Below are 19,671 nucleotides of genomic sequence, written 5' to 3' on the forward strand. Positions count from 1 at the left end.
GGTGATGCCGAGCAGGGGCTGCAGCAGGCCGGGTTAGTGCAGCCGCGTCCGCAGGGCTGCGCCGGAGAGGAGGTGGTCACCGGGAGCACCGCGGTAAAGCCGCAGTCACGGAGAACGCGGGAGCAGCAGCGCGCCGGGTCCCCGCTCTGCTCCGGGGCTCCGCCCGTAGAGCGGCCGGGATGGAGCCCAGCACGGCTCTAGCGAGGGCCGGGCAACTCCACACAGCCCATTGCTCGCTACTGAGAACAGCGCTAGAGATCAGGAATGATGCTTAACAAAACGCCAGTGGTGGTGGTGGAAAGCCGGGGAGGGGAAGGGGGAAACAACTTGGAGCTTGTCAGAGTTTGCCCCAGATTCTCACCACTGCAAACCTCTGCCAATCCCCACTGGAGCGTGTCTTGTAAGGGGGGGTCTGCAGCCAAGTGACCTCGAATCCTGCCTCTGCACTGAGCATGTTCCTTCGCCAGCAAGACTTTCCCCTCCGCCTGCCTTTCCCCGTTCCCTCGCAGACACAGGCATTCTCCATGGACAGCAAGGGGTTTGATTTGGACACGGCAGCGACAACTGGGGCAAGAGTTAGGAGGGTAGGAAAAGGGCAGCAAGAGGGATGGGGAGACCAGGGATTGACACAGGCTGGATTCAGGGGCAGAGTCCTGCTCCGAGTTATTCAGTACTCCAGTGTGGTTTATTACCTGCAGATACTCAGAGCATGCACTACAACAAACAGGAAGCATGAGTGACAAAACGGGATCATGGAATTAAAGATGTTCATAATTAATATGCACAAAATAAAAAAGGCTGCAGAGACAAAAATAGTATTTCCTCACATCTCAGGAGGATGCTTTAACATCCTGCTATATATTTTATGTATTAATATATAGTAAACAAAGCTCCTGTGAGCAGAAAGCTCTATGAGGCCTCAGCTCTGTACAAAGGACAGTCCTTGTCCAGAGATTTTACAGTTCCCAGTTTCATTTCACCAGAACATAGTTGAAAGTCTGTGCCTCAAGCACAGCTCCCCATTCCACCCTCTTTCATACGCAGGAGGTAAAACCTTTCCTACCAGAAATACCAACTTCTACATCAATAGAGATGTTTTTTCCAAGGTTTGAGGTGTCTGCAATCCTTACCAAGCCAGCCCCACAGTTAACATTCCGTTCAGCATAAAGAAAAGTGATTCAAAACACTGTGAAACCGTTTAAGCACACACCTCTGAACTTAGGGCCTTACCCGTGCTCTCAGGAATAACGGTCCTTTCAAAGGCTGACTCAGAGTGACCTCATGCTGCTTAGGAGACAAGTCTTAAAATGAGGAGTCAGGCTTTAATCACGCTTGACATTTTATTGGTGGCTTGGAAGAATTTATTTTTAATATAAGGAACTGGCTTGAAGACACAAACTTCAAAAGATTCGGGAGAAAGCAAACAGTGATGGTGGGCAGATCAGCTCTGTACACACACGTACAGCAGAAGCTTAAGTATTCTAAGTACAGAGTCCAGAGGAGATGCTGCGAGGGCTGGAGCAGCTCTGCTCTGGAGCCAGGCTGAGAGAGCTGGGCTGTATCACCCTGGAGAAGAAGAGCTCCTGAAGGGGAGACCTTAGAGCATCTCCAGTGCCTAAAGGGGCTACAAGAAACCTGGAGAGCGGTTTTGGACAAGGGATGTAGAGACAGGCCAAGGGGAATGGCTTGAACCTGCCCGAGGGGAGACTGAGCTGAGCTCTTAGGCAGAAGCTCTTCCCTGTGAGGGTGCTGAGGCGCTGGCACAGGGTGCCCAGAGAAGCTGTGGCTGCCCCATCCCTGGCAGTGCTCAAGGCCAGGTTGGACACAGGGGCTTGGAGCAAGCTGCTCTAGGGGAAGGTGTCCCTGCCTGTCACAGGGGTTGGAGCTGGAGGAGCTTTAAGGTCCCTTCACCCCAAACCAGTGTGGGATTCTATTTTGTCACTTTCAAGTGTCATGTCAGCATTATCTAAAGCTTGAAAAGCACATTTTAAAATCCAAACTAATGCATGCCCTCCAGTAACAGACCAGGCACATAGCACAAGGCATCATGACACGGCTCACATGGCTACAAGAGGGGAAAACACTGCCATGCCTACCGCAGGGAGGCATTTGAAGGGTACTACAAGTTCCAGCATGCAATGCTGCGCCGTGGGCTCGTGTCTCCTACATGGCCTGCTGGGACATGTAGTCTGGTGAAGCTCAGCTCCACGTTAATCCCATCGTTGATACAACATCACCCTAGTTACACTGTGCATGAATATTCAATAGTTGTTCAGGATGTGTTCTCACTGGAGAAGGGATACCAGAGATTTCCATGCCTCCCCATCCACAGTTTTCCTCCCTGCTGCTCTTTGTTTTTGCAAACCAGCAGGGTCTCAAGCAAAGGGAAGAGGTAATTTTCCTTAGAATTCCACACCCAGTGCTAAGTATTCCCACATCCAGGCACAAAGTTGGGCATAGCCAGCATAATTCAGTCGTTTATTCAAAGCCTTAGTTTATAAAGCTTTGAAGTAAATGGCTTTTCAGAGAACCTGCCACTTAAAGCTGCAAAATGAAGCCAGCAAAGAATGAATCAACTGCTACAGAAACCATGAGAAAGTTTTCCTGGAGAGCCTGACCTGAGATGGGCTTTGAGTTCACATGAAAATGCAGTTAAACTGAGAAGCTAATCTAGTAATTTTCTAAGAACAAATAATTTCCTTTCATAGGCAATCCGCTTTTAAGACATTACATTTCATTTCCATTAAGTGTGTTCAGGTAAGTTGAAACTGAAGCTATAAAATTAATCCATGAAAAGAAAAATGCTCTCTTTGTATTTCTTGTGCCTGTCTCCTATTTAAAACTCAAAAGTGGGAAACATCCAAATTACCATATTTATGGATACTGGGAAGGGCTCTCAGACAAAGTGTGGCATTTATTTACATATTTTTTGCCACAGGGTTTTCATTTACAGCAAGGTTCAGGCTCTGTACCCCAACACATCCAACTAACAACGCACTCAAGCAGATGCTTAGTTCCAAGTATGTTTATAGCAATATTATTCAAGACCTTGATACATTTATCCCTTGAAATCTAATGTATTTCAGTGCAATGCAGTCATGATTTAGCAGCTGCTATTCAGATGTTGGAGGAAGATGTAGATCTCAGAAGCAGTTTACTCAAGATGGATGACAGGGTGCTAGTGCTCCCTGCAGCCTCCTGTTTGACCAGGGTGCAGCTCACAACCGGCCTTTGCAGTTATCTTCAGGTAAGGTGGAGCCTCTCCTTGACTCTATTTTTGTACTCACTGTGTATATTATTTATAGGTTCAAAGCTGGTCTCTTGAAAGACTCCTTTCTCTAGAGACAGATGAATAGTAGATTTTGGGTTAGAGGTCTTAAAAAGCAGCAAAAGGGAAAAGAAAGGATTTAACCCCCTAACTGAATTGTAGAAATGGGTACCGTACACTTACCTTTCCCACTCCTAACAATTTAAGCATTGCTACCTAATATTAGCACATGCTCAATTGAGATGGTTTTTTCCCTCCTGAAACTTAACTTCCAAATGCCATAAGAACACTGTGTTAATCCTTCAGTCACTCTCTAGAAAACTAAGGCAGCCCAGCACCAGAAATAACCATAGGGCATAGTTTTGTGAGGCAGCAAAACTGACATAATGGCTAGCTGCTTCTGAAAGGGAAGGTCATCTCTGCCTGTGCCTGCCTCTGCCCTGCCCTCACAGCAGCACTGGTGCTTCTCTGAACCTGTTTGAGAAATTAAACTAAAAAGCAATTATTCAGATGAAAAAGTGCTCATTTTTATCTGGTTAGGCTTCCTGAGGAGCCAGACAAGTATTAACATCCTTAAGAATGGGCTGTCATGACAGCAGCTCAGGAGTTGCCTTCTGCAGCTGAGGGATGAGCCCTTCTGGGAACTGGGCAGTGGGGACACAGCTGGGGCTGCAGCCACTTAAACCATCTAATGTTATTTTGCTCATACTTGTGAGTCAGTCCCCTCAAGTGCTCAAAGAGGGATGACATGATCACCCTTCAAAGTGTTTTGAGTGAGCTGTACCAGAACAGCTGTAAGCAGTGGGACCTCTTTCTGGTGGCTACCTCTATTGTTTAATAGGACTGGATCTGAGGAAAATCGCTGTTGTAAACACATTGAGGTGTTCACTCGAGCAGGAGTAACATTTGCTGCCCATATCTGCATGAAAAATTGTTTACTAGAGTGCAATCATAAAGAGGAGGGAGCTTCTTGGATACGTATAAGAAGCAGCACTGGAGGCAGGCAGCAGGTTAACTTTGGCCAAGTTTCTTGTTACTAGTCTGGGATTTCAAAGAGTCCCGGCTCTGGGCTTTCAGACAGTTCTGGATCTCCTCCTGCTTCCTTGGATCACCACAGGGACCACAGAGAAATCCACACAAACACCTTCCAAGGTGTTCTTGCAAGAACTGTCCTGCTTTTAGTGCCTGACACACAGGCAGCCCTGCCTGACTTACATGGGGGGTTGTATCAGTCACTGTGTGCAGTAGACTTTGACCTCTGGAAGACAAATGAGAAAAGGCTCAATCCACAAATCCCAAGTACTTTTTATCTTGTTATACAACACAGGAGTCACAAGGTCGCTGGTCACATTTCATTCTCATTCCATTTGGATATCAAGCAGTTATTAGTTTGAAAGAGGGTTGGGCTTTCTCTTTTAGTCATTATTTTTAACATAAGCATTGAATATGTCTGCACCTGACACACAGGAGTTCAATATGTGTTTGGACTCGGGGTCTCCAATCTAACAATGCACAGCACTAGAAGAACACTGCCTCTGGAAGGGTTTTTTATTTGAGTTATTACTAAAAGTGGTTTCATTTGGTGACACAGGGCAATGATACTTGACTGCAAGATTAGGGATTGAGAAGAGCCCTTGTCTGGAGGAAGATTAAAAAGACTGGAACCATTCACCTCTGAAGGGGTGAATCAAAAAAAGTCCACAGTGAAGGTATTACAGAATGCATAGCCTTGAGATAGCACCTTATGTTCACCTTATCTCAAAACATAAGAACATGAAAGGGAGGGAGGGGAAGGAAAATTAAAGCAGCCACATTTTAATGCGTCGCATAAAATAATACATGGAATTCATCAATATGCAACATTGTGAGAAGCAAAATATTATGTATTCTCAAAGAATGGGCATAATTCAGCTAAAACTAAATATTTGATGTCTAAATTAGAAGATCTGAATGGATTATTATCTATCATTCTTCAGGGCACAAGTGAGCTTCTACTTTAGGATTTAAGAAGCTATTTCCGTGAGGTATCCAGCACCTGGAGAGCTCAAACAGAACTGGGGAGCAGAATTTACTCATAATAAACCCATCTACTCCAAAGGAACCATGAGCTGAACATAATCACACAGCTGATGGTTCTAGCCTAGGCAGGAAGAAAACACAAGGCACTAGAGACCAGTAAGGACTGGCAAGGCAAGCACTGGTCACTGTGCAGCAGATGCCTGTTAACATCTGGATTCCACAGAGGGGTTCTTACATCTTCAACTTAATGGATCTAGGCTCCAATTTCTAAAATCTAGGTATTTTAGTTACTAAGTGATAACACTGCAGAAGGCAAAAGGCTAACTCTCATCTTTTTCTTGGAATCTGGTCCATAGCTCTTGTGCTCCCACGCAGTTTCTTTACTTCACTGCTTACCTACTCATGAGGAGGCATTACAGGACAAAGGCTTTTGTTCACAGCAAAGGGGTTGTGGAACAGCTATTCTGGCACAGCTCCCCAGGTGGGGATACAGTTCATATAGGCAAAAGAACTCACTAAACCATCTCCTTAAAAGGCAAACTACACCATCAGAATAAATCACGTCTACATCTTTGCTTTTTGCATGCCATCATTGCTGCAGGGGTAACTCTGGGGTTTTTACATTCCAACCTGCATAACTCTTCTGGCAGGACTCATAGTTCCTTGACCAGGAAGACAAAATGCACCAGGAAGCAAGCAAACAGCAGAAAAAAGAAAAGCTTGCTTTGTTTTCTTAACAAAGTGTGGAAGGTGTTTTCTTAACAGCTGCTTTTTTTGTACATATTGAAAGAGAAGGATGAGCTAGTGAGCCATGAGCTTGACTCTTTTAACAACGAGAACTGTGTCCACAAGTCACCTCTGGGGTGGAGAAGAGCAGCTGAGTAGCAGCACACAGCAACACCTACAAAAGAATTTATTTACTCCATGTATGGAACAAGATTATTATCTTCTAATGAACTGTAGAGAAATATAAGTGAAATCTAAAGACATAAACAACTCATCTAGAACCGAAGCAGAATTCTAGATATAAGACCCCCTGCTCTGCTGGAAAGTAGCCCAGCAATTCATACACCAAGTCCAATTAATAATATTCATTCTTCATTATCACCTCTACACTGCACTAGACCTCATGGCAGCCCCAGGAAAGGATATGAGTCAATCCTTGACTAACTGGCTCTGATTCATTAAGAAACCAAACACATATAAAGTCACTCAAGATAAAAAAAAAATGCTAAGGTTTGCCTGGCTGATAATTTATCTAATGGCTGCTAAGATTGGAGTAATGGGAGAGGCATGAGAGGGAACAGCACTACATTGCTATGGAAACCAGAATTTTCAAAATAAATACCTTTGCAGAATTGAGGCTGCAGATCTAAAATAATCCATACTGGTTTTGATGTGCCCTCCCTTTGCCACAGTGAGCCAGACAGGCTGACCAGGCAGGGTCAGACAAAAAGCTTGCATGTGGTGACGGAAGATGTCCCATGGTTCGTGTTCCTTATCCCAGTGCAGGATGGGCTCTGGTTAGAAACCTCAGTGTATGGTCTGTTACCTGTAGTTTGGGGAGTTTTCCTGCCATGTAGCCAGTCTGGTCAGGCCAAAGCCAAATGAATCTGTAACCACCTGAGGTGGGAAGTGTAACCTTTATCCCACTCTATTGATAATCCCAAATATTTCCAGAGTCCTTTTTATTATTATTATTAGGTGAACTAAGACAAAAGAATATATACAGCTTTATGAAGTTCTAATCCCCTCACACTAGAGGAAATTCCTTACACACTAGGAAATTCCTTATGCTGCAAATAGCTCCAGTGCAGTTACTGTTCAGGGCATCCCTGTCCTTTACTCCCTGTTAGTCCCATTTTTGAAAGACAGCTGGTAACTTCCCCACTTGTGCCTGGGCAAAGGGTTTCTCATTTCAGACACACACGTACCTCTACACCCCACCTACCCAGTACCAGCTCACTGATTGCTGCTGTAAACAAGCCCAAGCTCTAGGAATGCTGACTCACAGAGCTAAGGCTATGGGAAATATTTAGAGTTGCTAAAGAAGCGGAGCTCAGCAGGTTTCCTGCCCTTCCTCCTTATCTGTGAGCCCCTTGCCATGACAGGCTGTAATGAAGGACCTTGCTTCCTCAGAGGAGGCAAAGAGTAGGTACTTGCTTCCTAAAGATAGCCCAGATTCCTCTGGATTCCCAGTAATTGCAGGCAGAGGAAGAAAACCCCCAGTGCTTACAACCACGGGGCTACAGATGCGCAGAGATTAATGGCTCCAGGGTAGGCTCTCTTGCCTAACGCAGCATTGCTCACTTCAGAGCACTTCCTGGGATGTACTCAAATTCCTTTAAAACTCCTCAGTATCTGCTATGGAAGGCTATGCTTTACCTATAGACTTTGCTGAACCGGATTTAGCTCCGATTCCTGTCTTCAGCAGAGCTGAGTCAGTGCAGACAGGCAAATCACTGTTTGCTTTGGGAGGGTTTGCCACCAATCGAGACACGAGGACTGGGTGCAAATTATGGTTTGCTGTGGGCATGCCAGCACAGGCGAGGAGAGGAACCTGTGCTCAGGCTGAGCTGCAGGGACATGGAGCAGTGCAGGGAGATGGTCGCTATCTAGATGGGAGCCAGTCTGGGTGCATTCTGCCTCTGTTAGCACACTGCTGCGCCTGAACTAATCAGCTCTGGATTTCATCCAAAGGACAAGCTGATTGCTTACCAGCCCATTTTCCCCACTGGGAAGTGACCTCCTGTTGAATAAGGCAGAGCATTTAGGGAAAGAAGAGTTTTATACCCACACAGTTCACATGGCAAATAACCCCAGAAAGCCTATGAGGGAGCCTTTATGACTGGCTGGGATGGGCAGGTTCCTGAGCCCCGGCCTCCTCCTCCTTCCATTACCTACACAGCTCATTTGCAAAGAGGTAGATGAGCTACATTTGCAAGCTGGGCAGGGCAGATCAGGGAGCAACTCTCATTGAGGGGAAGGAGCAGGCTGTGGCCAGAGCTGTATTGCAGTGCTGAGAAATGCCTGTGCTAAATGGCCATGGTACTAAAATTGAGTATATTTTACCTATAACCTAACTAGAGCCCGCAGTCAATGTGGCCTGTAGCTTCAAAATGCACCAGAAGCACACAACTAGGGATACAGAGCTTCCCTTTTTATTGACAACTGAGTTTCAGCTTAGCTGTACACCAAATGAAATCCTCATCAAGCTGATCTTGCAACATAATTCTCTCTATACTTGACAATTTAGAGATGCATTTGGCTGAAGTCTCCCCCTTTCAAGGGAACAGGAGCCATTTTGCATAGATGGAGGCTGAGGCTGGTCCTACAAGGCTCTCACACTAGTTTAAGAGAACAATAACTACAGTGCTTTTGCCCTATTTATAGTGCTTACTCAAAGCCAACCTGAGGTCCTGTCAGTCCTTCATCTCAGCTAACTGCTGTTCCAGTGAAGCTGGCTCAGTGTGAAGATGGCCCTATACAAAGAATAGATCAGATTGTAAATACAGAACAGCTGCTTAAGCAGAATGCATGGAAAAGAAGCAAGGATGTTGCTGGGCAGAGAAAGCACTGCAAGAGCTCACAGATAGCCTCCTTTCTCCAAAGGCACATGCGCACTGCTATCATTCAGTCACATTTCTCTCAAGCTTCCTGGTAGCAGTATCAGCAAGTGTGCTCTGTCACATCTGACTGGCTGGAGGACTCTGTCCTCATCTGACAGCAATGACCTGGCCTCAATTTTTCACTATTTTGTCACCTCCTTCCTCTCTTTCAGCACCATAAAAATCAGTGGGCATGAAACCTGCAGCGCAAAGGCAATTCTCGCTAGCACAGCCTGCTGCAGCACTTACCTCAGCACGCAGGCGGCTGCAGGAATGGCAAACCCCTCCTAACCTACATTAGATTCCCATAATGTTTCAGATCAGGCACTTCACTTCCAAACTTGGCTGAGATTTATCTCCATGGCCAGACTTAGGACATACAATAGAGACTTCAAAATCTGAGGGTCATGGTGAGAAGCTCTGGTGAACTGTAATGCTTTACAATAACAGAGAGTTCAACCCCATAAGAGAGCCCAAAAACAGATACTGAAACCCCCCTAGAATGATGGCCACCCAGATTTCTCCACGTATAAACTGTGCTGTAAAACATCAGCTCTGGTTGAATGGCTACAGCAAAACACACTTGACATTGCCACGGCTGTAACTATGCTGGCCAGAGCTGATATCATGGGCTGTGCTTGCTGTCTGGAAACGAGGAGCAAGGAACATGCTGCTGGTGGCTGCTCAGTCCAGTGTCACATCCTGACATGGGCCACAATGAGACTGAAATGGGCAGTTTATGCCTTTTAAACATAATGGCAATAAAACCCCAGAGAGAAGCTGTGTACAAGCATACTGACTCAGTGGCAGAGGATCTGCCCAGGCCTTTCATGCTTTTGTCTATCTCTTGCTGTACCACCTTAGTCCTTCCCCACCCCTTAAGATCTCCCTCTCATCAAGGCCGCTTAGATAATTAAACTGCTGCTGTTTCCCCTTTGTTTGCTCAGTCCTACCTGCACTGAACAGCAGCAAAAGTGCTCTCCCATTGATGTCACCACTACCTTTAAGAAAAAAAGCTGACCTGTAAGCTATTTTTAGCCACATTGTAAAGTTGTGGAGCTATTTTGGTCACATCTCTGTACTGGAAGCTGCAGGATGCTGACAGGCTCCGTGTCTGCCTTGGGAACAGGGACTTTAACTGTGAATGAGAATGGCTTGTGACTTCACACCAAGGCTTCTCTGCCCTTCCTGTGCCATAGGACTCTTTTACACCAAGACTTGATTCCTCATCAGTTTAGAAGAGCAACACATCCTCCTGAATTCTGCTGGATACCAGAGGCTCCGTAGGGCCTTTGCACTACTGTCCTTTAGCCTGCACTGCTTCTAGATCTGCAGAGGGAGCTGCTTATTCTGTGAGCTCCCTCACTCCCTAGGAGGGGAAAGGTACAATTATGAGCCCATAAAGACACTGCACAAGATTATATCTATCTTCCCTTGCAATAAGCATTAGGCCAGTGCCTGCTGACAAGCTGGATGCCATGTAACTCTGTAGAGGTAGAAGGAAGAGCAGAAAGGAACCATTTGCATAGCAACATGTTGTTCTGCATACAGACTAATGCCTGGGAGCTCTGGGGTACATCCAGGGCATCAGGCAGAAGGTGCCTGGTCTAGACAATTGTTTTCTCTGGAGTGCCCAAGGGTTGGTTGCCAAGTTTGCTGGGGCTATGTAGCAGGTGCAAAGCACAGGCAAAGCAGAAGGCAGAGCAACTGGATTTAACAGAATTAAGCCCACAGATATAAAAGGAAGTTTGAAGGATATGAAATATGAAGTAGATGAAAGAAACGAAAATACTGCAACTGGTGTGTTTAGGACAGGGGTGGATGAGTCAGATCTATAAAGGAGGAACAAGGGAGTAACTGCGTATGCAAGTTTTCGAACAGCTGTCAGCCTGAGAAAATTCCTCTTAGGACTACTCTTAGTAGTATTTCCTCTTAGACATACTGCTGTCTTCAGCTATAGCTCACATCTTCCCAAGACACTTCAGATAGTGAGTAGTACTAAGAGTTGCACACCAATGTTGTTTGGGACAAGCCCCTTATGTAGCAAGAGGAACCACTATTTCATCAAGTCAAGGTCTATCTCACATATTTCCCTCCCAAAACATTCCTCTAAAGGTTCTTTTTTAAGAGTTCTCACACCAAAATCTACATCCTCTTCCTAAGGTAAGCCACTCCTTACTCCACTGACGCAACTTGCTCCTGTTTTTGTGAGTCAGCACAACCCACGTATCTCCTCCAAGCAGGACCAGCACCTGCTATAACAGCATGGACCATCCCAGGCAAACAAAAAGTTGATTTACAGAGCATCACTGTATTTCACTGGGTATTTCAGTGAAAGGAGCTGTTTCAGCTCATCTGGTCCCAGGCAGGCATTAATCTGTGTTACATACATCACAGTCCTCACGCCAGTGAAATCAGCTGACCATTAACTAATATTTTATGACATGGAAATTAAAACCAGCTTAGGAAGAATATAATTTTTTAGTCAATAGGTGGAAATGGCATGGGCTGAATAGTATTGTTTAATATGTTATTTTAGCAGGACAGAATGGAAGTGCTGCAGTCCAGCTCAGACACAGAGCCATGTCTGCAGCAATGTGTCAAGACCTGTTGGGTCAAAAAGCTCAATGAAGTGTTCTGTGTTTCAGCTTTCCCCAGAGAAGCCCAGCAGCAAACATTCCATAGTGCAGACATTTTGGTGAGATGAAACAACACAGAAATGCTGCATTCTTTCCCTGCCCAGCTTCAGCAGCCTTGTTTTGGGACACTGGGGAAGCAAGGTAACAAACATCTGACAATGGACAGAAAACCTCTCAGCTACTTCATGGTAAACCCATGCTCCTGTTAGCAAAGCTTTGCCAGTGTGGGGAGTTAACTACTTCTACCTTTCATCACCTTCTAGATACCTAGATTTCATCTGTTTTCACACAATTTATCTTACTGTGAGAGCATTACTGGAATCATTACTTGTCTCCACCAATTATTTAATGAAAACATTCTATCACCATCTCCACAACGCAGAGATTTTACCAGTAAACATGAAGAAAATGCATTTTTAAATATGCCTACACCTGCTCTATTTTCTGGTTGGAAACACCAGGCGTACAGTAACAAATCACAGGCAGCTCACCCCACAGACGTAGTCAGAGGTCGCCAACCAATTATGTGGATCCAGGGAAGTACACATCATACGCGCTCGCTGACAACTGCAATTGTTCCGAGCTTCCTCTAGGGAGTGCAGTCGTAAAGGGAGAAACGAAAACTGCAGCACACATGCCAGCTGGTAACCAGTGACTCAGGATATTCAGGCCGTCACAAATGGTGCCTGTCCATTTCCAGCTGAATGCAGGGAGCAGCAATAAGGTTTGAGGTTGATGTAAGAACAGGATTCTACTAGAACCCGAGGTATGCTTTAGCATGTGAAAGAAAAGTCTGCCAAGATACTAAAAATCAAGATGGAAATTAAGCAGTAAGATTTCAAATACCAGATCAATCATTTAACCCAACACCCCCACAGCTAAATGCAGCATGGACAGCACTACTATGGGGCTTCCATCTCTTGCCCACTTGCATATCATGCTGTGTATCCATCAGATCATCCAGGAAAAGACTTCTCAGTCTCAAAACGTCATTCAGGAGGCCTTGGCCTCTGTGCAAAGAACAGCAGAGACACATTCATTTCTAGAACTAGCTGTATTCTGTGTGTATGTGCACGTCTCTGTATCAGAAACTGGGCAAAGCCACCAACTTCACCCCAGATTCACAAAACAGCAAAGCAGATAAGATCTGGCTGATCTTCCTGGTGAGGAATTATGTATTAAAAGGCATAAGGTTGACTATTTCCTCCTCATAAATCACATGCATGCCTCAACTCTACAACCTTCGATGCCTTCCCCAATGAAGATGAACCAGAACATGAAATGAATCTGATCACAACAGGATCTTAAAACCCCCAAATAAAATCCATACTCCCAGTCTTCAGAAAACCCCAAGTATAATCCCTTAGTGTCACCACGACAACGCACCTTTAGAAGCGGGGTGTCTTTCTGTCCCACCATACCAGACATTCTTTACTTTTTTAGGTAAGTACTACATAAGAAGCTGTTGTCACAGTGATTAGGAGATTGCATAGTGAACCACTGAAGTAGAGATCTTCTGCAAGATTCTCACAGGGGGCCAGACTCTGGGTTGTTCACTGGAGCCAGAGAGGAGCAGCAGCTCTGAGGACAGTGGGTTTGGGAAGCCAACCATTGCTGCTTATGGATAAGGCTGCCAGGCTGACACAAACATTGCCACACACAGAAATCATCTACAGAAAACTGGAAGAGATATCCATGTATCCCAAGCACAGCAACCAAACCAGTGGCCAGAGGTTTCACTTTCAGCCCAGGCTTCAAGTGGCCGCAGATACCTGTAGGGCAATGGTGGGCTTGTGCTTTTAGAGGCTAAAAGTTCCCTCTGTGTGTGTTACTAGATGTGGGTTCTGCAACGAAAATGCCAGCAGCTTGCTCAGTTTAGGTTGAACAGCATTGCTAGTATCTGCTAGTACATAACAGCCCATGGGAAGGGGGCAGAGGCACTGAGCACAAGCTTCATGTTTACTCAGCAGGCACGAGCTGAAGAGAACCATCTGATTCCTAAACTCCTGTTGCCTCCCACTTCTTGTTTCATCTTCATACTACATACAAGCTACACATGAAAGTTACTCCATGAAAGTGCTAGCTTTCATGTGTAGCTTATATGTAATATATGTAGAAAGCCGATTCACTCACCCACTCCCTTTATTATAGCCCCTCTTGCTGTTTTCTCACCTGTCTCCCTCAACCAGCCTACCAGAAGTCCTACATATTGACATAAACAAAAAAGAGCAAAAGCCTCTAGAAGGTGTGATAAATAAAAAGGAACCATCAGCTCCTTTTCACCCTTGCAAAGAACAGGGTATCTCCTCCCTAACCTCTCCCATTCTCTTAAGCACCTATTTCCTTGTGTTTATCTAATAGAAGCATGGGAAAGGAAGACTTATTAAAAGATGCTCAGGTATCTGTAAGAATATTCCTGGTGAGGGCACACTTGGTTTCTAGGGGGATGTTGAGGCTGTATGCATCATCACAGTCTCAGAACTTCATTTTCCACCTATTTAGGATTCCCACATTGGATTACAACCTGCCTTCACATAGGAGAGGAAGCTTTCAATGAGGTCACACCAGACGCTGACAAGCACTGATGGGTGAGTCATGCTGCAGTAGCCAGAGATACTAGCAATAGATTTGTTAATCTGTATGCAGCCTAACTCCTCTTCTGGTCTATTCAAGAGTGGAACACAATGGCTCAGAGACAGGTGACTGCTGAAGATCAAGGCCACATTTTCACAACTGCTTTATGGATTATAATAAGAACCAGCTCCTGCCAACAATGCAAACTGTGTCATTTTACCTGTAAAATGGAAAATAAAGATCCAGATGGGGTCAGGAGTAGAGCTGTTCATTGGAGGTAACTGGAAAAGCTACCCTGCTAATAAGGAATCTAAGGGTTCTCAGAAGAGTTCCACCAACTCTTGCTGCAGCAGTTTAAATCATCTCCTCTAGCAAACTGCTCTTCTAGAGGCTACATTCCTGTGTCAGGCTCAGCACCAGCCAGTCTAGCACAAAGGCCAGTGTTAGGCCTAACAGCATTGTTACAGCTAACAGAATTGTAACAGCTAACAGCATTGTAACAGCATTGTTAGGCTTGGACTGAGCTAAGACATGTACCATAAACCAGCAGGGTCAGGCATGGAAACTCTTCTGCTGGCTTTGCTACAGGGGAGAAACCTCTGGAGAAGGACTAGACCAGACAACAGCAACATCCTGAACCACCACAGCAAAATTCAGCAGATCTTGTCCATGAAGTGTTTGGAAGTGTGACATACAAAACCATGGAACAAGTGAGATATGGGGACCTAGTGCATGACAATGGAAAAAGTTTCTTCATTTTGGCTAAACTACTGACAGCCAGAAAAATAACCAATAAGAAAGGAAAGAGGCAAAGGAAATTGAAAAAAATACGTAGAGGGAGAACAAAGAAATGAGGTGCTGTTGTATTTTCCTTGTTAGGGAGCTAAGTCAAGCAGAGAAATAATTGTTTAAGAATTCTATTCAGAAGACAGCGTGAGCAGCAAATGCCAGTAGGACAACTAACAAAAGGTGTCTCTCAGAGAAAGCAAGCCACCTAGAGATTGCATAACTATAATGAATTTCCTCCCAGTTTCACATTATTAGTCACCTTTCACCCTTCTCTGCCAAAGGCCTCTTCTTATCCATCTATCCAAGGGCCAGAGCCAAGACACAAGCCTTTCCTGTCCTGCTTCTTTCCATCAGTCGCTCTTCAAGGTCAAGGGTTCCACAATACTGATTTTGCTGCACAGTCCAGGCATTTTGAACCAACTCCAGAGTAAAAACCCTTTTCAGGCCTGTTTTGATGAACAGATCCTCCTTATACTCAGTTGTCACAGCCTGAAAAAATGGCTTTTGGACCAACATGTTTTGATTTTGCTGTTAAAAGGAGTCAAGAACATTGTTATCTATGACTGTGTTTAAGAGGCACCCCAACACCCCACTTATCTCTAAGCATCTGACCTACCAAAGTGCATTGCCTCTTACTGTGCTGTGCCAGTCGCGATATGTTTTACTGATATTCTGGAAGTACTTCCTAGCATCAGTTCATTTGGCATTTATGTTAGAAACTATATATATAAAAAAAGGCACCTGAAAAAGGACAGCTTAATAAGCTTATTGTTACTCTGTTGCACAGAAAGATAAAAAGAATCCCTGGGTGTCCCTGAGCAACATGTATTACAAAAGACCCTGAAAGAGATCAGGGGAAATATACATCTGACAAAAGAAAAAAAAGAATTCTTTTTCAAGTTCTGAAAACATTGCAAAGCAAAACCATTGCAAAGATCCATCAAGAAGCCCTCACCAACAGAAGACATGCCTACCTAGAGTCCCTTGGAAACCTGATTGGCTCAGGTGGAAATGACCTACTGGCATTTATTTGTAATTGCCCACCATGGCCCATGCTGAGGAAGGAAAAGCTGTTGAGTCACATTGCAAGCCACTTTTCCACTTTGGTCTGGTTGCCCAGAGGGTAGAGTAGGACAGTCAGAAAGCTGAGATTCTGTTTATGCCTCTGACGCTGACTTCCCATATGACCTTGGCAAGTATTTCTTGTGCCACTGTTTCCCCATTTCTTAATAGATAAAACCACTCCCTTGACTCATGGGACAATCATAAGTGCAGAGCAAGGAACATGTTTATTTATCTAATAAAAGACAAGAGAGAAAAGAATGAAGTATTATTATTGTTGTGCTATAATACAAAAGCAGTTATGTAATAACATCAGTATTACTTCACTTTTGTCATTACAACATCACAACCCATCAGAGGGATGCTGTCTGACATGGTAACTTCATCCCAGTGAAGGTACTGAAGTTTACCTCATTGATACAAAACCAGATTACAACCATCTGGAAGACTACCTCGTTTATTTTGACCAGCCTTTCTCTAGAACATGTTTTTCCTGTATAGCCTCCTAACCCGTAATAATGGCCTAAACTGCAGTTTTCATGAGCTAGTAAAAGCAAAACAATTCCTTGCTTGTGCATTTCACAACTAGTCACACACTAAAACACACGAGTGCTTATCTTTTCTTGAACAGCAGAGCTGAAAGCTGGTTTCTAACTCAGTACATAAAACATACAAAGGGCACATTCTGAAGATCTCATTGCCAGGAAAGAAGTAAAAAAGAAACCTCTCTAATTTGGCTAAATTACATTCTACTTGCATGATATCAAAATGCCTAAACCAAAATCATTGACAACTGCAACTCTTAACTGCTATCACAATTAATAGCCAAATTTAATTAGTTTGACAACTTATTCTAAAATCTACAATTGGTCATTTAAAAAGGGTCACAGTAAAGCAGCATGTGGACTGGAGGCTAAGGAAGGTAGGACTGTGATTACAGCAGCTGAAACTCTGCTCTAATCACACTCTTATCTTTCTTATCTACTAAAGTATTTATAAAGCAATGATTACTGTACTAGGCCCCATCACCGCTCCCAGTTAACTCTGAACCAGCACCTTTGCATTGCTGTAAGTAGTTTATACTGCTAAAGGTGTTGTCATTCTGCTGAGACAGAAAGCCAAGCTCCTCATCACTTAAAGTCATTGCAAAAAGTAAACTATGACCTTGTGAAGAAGTAGGGGTGTTAACCCCAATGTCCTGGCCAAATTCCCAGCTGGAGTAATTACAATGTGCCTTGAATAAATTCTTGCCACAGTTTCCGTTGGACATAGTATTGTTCTCTACTTCCTCTCCTACAGTATTATGGAGTGCTGATGCACACTCTTAAATGTCCTGTCTATGCTGGAGTGTTGTGTGGGTCTACCCCACAACCAGCTCTGAGCAGCATATTGGGAATGATGTGTTGAAACCATTTCTGCCTGGCAGCTGAACCTCTAGGCAATCTGCAGTTTGTATTTACTGATGTTCTGGCACCTCCTTCTGATGGAATTAACTTTGGGTATAGCTATTGGATAGGCAGATGAGCGCAAATCCCAATGCAGACATACATAAACCTGTTTAGTTCTTTAAATGAACTACATTTGCATCAGGAAATCAGCAAACTAAGCTAAACTAACTTTCTAGATGCCTACCACGATCATCTGAGAAGGCAGCAAGAGCATGCCTAACAGCACAGGGCTAGAAAAGCACACTAAAAGTGCCAGTTTAGCTGGAGACAATAAACATCATAGTTTTCATATTGGCTGTTCCTTCAGAATTTCTGCTTATTTTTGAAGCTATCACTGAATACGGATCAAATGCAAATCTAGTATTTTTAGTAAAATACTTGATAATTAACAGTAAATAAAGCATTATTCACATTTTTCTGCAGTCACTATTAGAGATGCTGAGGATTTTTACCTAGAGCTATCGTTGCCTTTCTATATGTGTAACAGAAAGAGGTGAGGCCCAATCTCTGCTGGTGTTTGCAGGGTTAGCTCTACAGACCTCACTACCTGAAGCTTTTACTCTCATCATTCATGAGCTTTAAAGGCAATTTGTCTGCTGGAAGAAGTACAAGATCAAGATTCAGAAGAACCTCATTCTCAATTCCACCTTGTGACCCCATGGGCAGATCACTCCCTCACTGCTCCATTTAGTTCTCCCATTGCAAAAGCAAATTATACCACTCTTTTGCAAAACAAGTATGAGAACAAATTTATACTGATACTCCATGCTGGGCAGATTCGTGTCAAACACCATTGTTCTAACATATGAAAATACAAATATTTACCTTTCAAGTTTGTCCTTAATTTCCCCCAAAGCATGCCTCCAAACCCATGTTATTTTAGAAAGACAGAAACTGTAGTTTCAGAAAGTGGAGGGTTTTATTTTTGTACCATTACAAAAATGCCTTTTAACTTGTCAAATGAAATGCTACAAATATCTTTGGCAGATGAATGAAACCAAGTTTCCTGTCATAGCTGCCAACTTTAAGGTTGAGATAATCAGATAAACCTTTAGTTTGCCTTTCCCCAATAACTTACAACAACATACGTTTGAAGTGATCCACACTTGCCTTACTTTTCCCCTTGGGATTTGAGAAGGCGAAGTATCAGACCAGTATGTAAGAAGTTTGCAGAACTCTTAGATGTGGTCCACAATTATTACAGCCAACCTCTGTTCTTATCTTCCCTCAGGTTTCCCCCATCCCAGGTTAAACAGTCCCCAGTAGCTCTGCTTGTCCAAAGGTAAAAACAAAGGTTACATAAATAGTATCCAGCATCATCCTCAATGCTTGCTTCACAAAGCCTTTCCACAGGTACAAAGAGGTATAAAACACCTGTTAGTTTACGGGAAAACAGGAAAGAAATTTGTTTTGCTTGTTTTATTTCATCAGTAATTCTGGAGTTAGAGTTGTACTTTTTCATAGTGGAGACTTCAGAGCCATGAATATTTGCAGAGTACTTTATAACGCTGTCCCCTAAGCTGTAATCCTGAAAAGCACAAGCAAGCCCTACAAAAACACCTTTTACAAACTGTGTCTTATGTAACTATTTCTAACAATTTGTTATCAGGATGTCAGTGCAAATTGTTGATGATTCCTTGCCCCCATACTTCTGAAAGGGAAAGCAACTATAAACACAGGGGAGACTGACCTCAGTGATTTCCTCTGTTCAGGCAAGAGCACAATGCGCTTAAACACCATGACAAGGAGAGGTGGACTGCTCAGCATTCCTCCAGCTGTAATCTATAGCAAAACCAAATAAACAAACACATGACTACAAGACATGATAATTAATCCCTGCATGAAGCCAACTGTTATCTCTAGTTCATAGATAGAGATACCGAAGCACACAAAGGCTCAGCAACCTACCAAGCTCAAAACCCACCACAAGACTCAGGAGGCTCTGTGCTTGGCCTGGGAGACTTTTACTATTAAACATTTCTGGCCCTACACGGGGCACACAGTCAGAAACGCACCCACTTGGCCAGGCCAGTTGCACAAGAGTCAGCACAAGCAGACACCTACCACCTTCCTGGGATTATCGCCTGTAGCTGAGCGGCTCCCAGCCCGTGAAGTGGCCCCACTCAGCCGGATATCCTCACCCCCAGCTCGCCTGCCCCCAAACCCACCCTCCTCTGACACAACTGCCCCTAACAGGCTCCCACCTGCCCTCCTTCTCCACCTCCTCACCCATGTCCAGGCCCCACCTGCCCTATCCCCAAGCC

The 19,671-nt window shown here is 44.2% G+C and overlaps 1 protein-coding gene across 2 annotated transcripts in view; it reads right to left on the reverse strand.

Annotated features, from left to right (window-relative positions):
• NUFIP2 (nuclear FMR1 interacting protein 2) overlaps positions 1–19,558 on the reverse strand; it is a 34,808-nt gene extending 15,250 nt beyond the window's left edge. Inside the window, exons 1-2 of one of the 2 annotated variants that reach the window (XM_061363509.1) lie at positions 19,472–19,558; positions 19,098–19,189 (exon numbers count right to left, since the gene is read on the reverse strand). The gene's annotated coding sequence lies outside the window, so the exon portion shown is untranslated. Of the gene's footprint in view, positions 1–19,097; positions 19,316–19,471 lie in introns of those variants that run through there. The other variant, XM_061363510.1, reaches the window with a different exon arrangement.
• Between the last annotated feature and the right edge of the window lie 113 nt (positions 19,559–19,671).

The sequence above is a fragment of the Neopsephotus bourkii genome, unplaced genomic scaffold, assembly GCF_033783945.1.
Source record: "Neopsephotus bourkii isolate Nb327-2 ecotype Australia unplaced genomic scaffold, CSIRO-AGI_Nbou_v1 NB_1154, whole genome shotgun sequence".
Lineage (NCBI taxonomy): Eukaryota > Metazoa > Chordata > Aves > Psittaciformes > Psittacidae > Neopsephotus > Neopsephotus bourkii.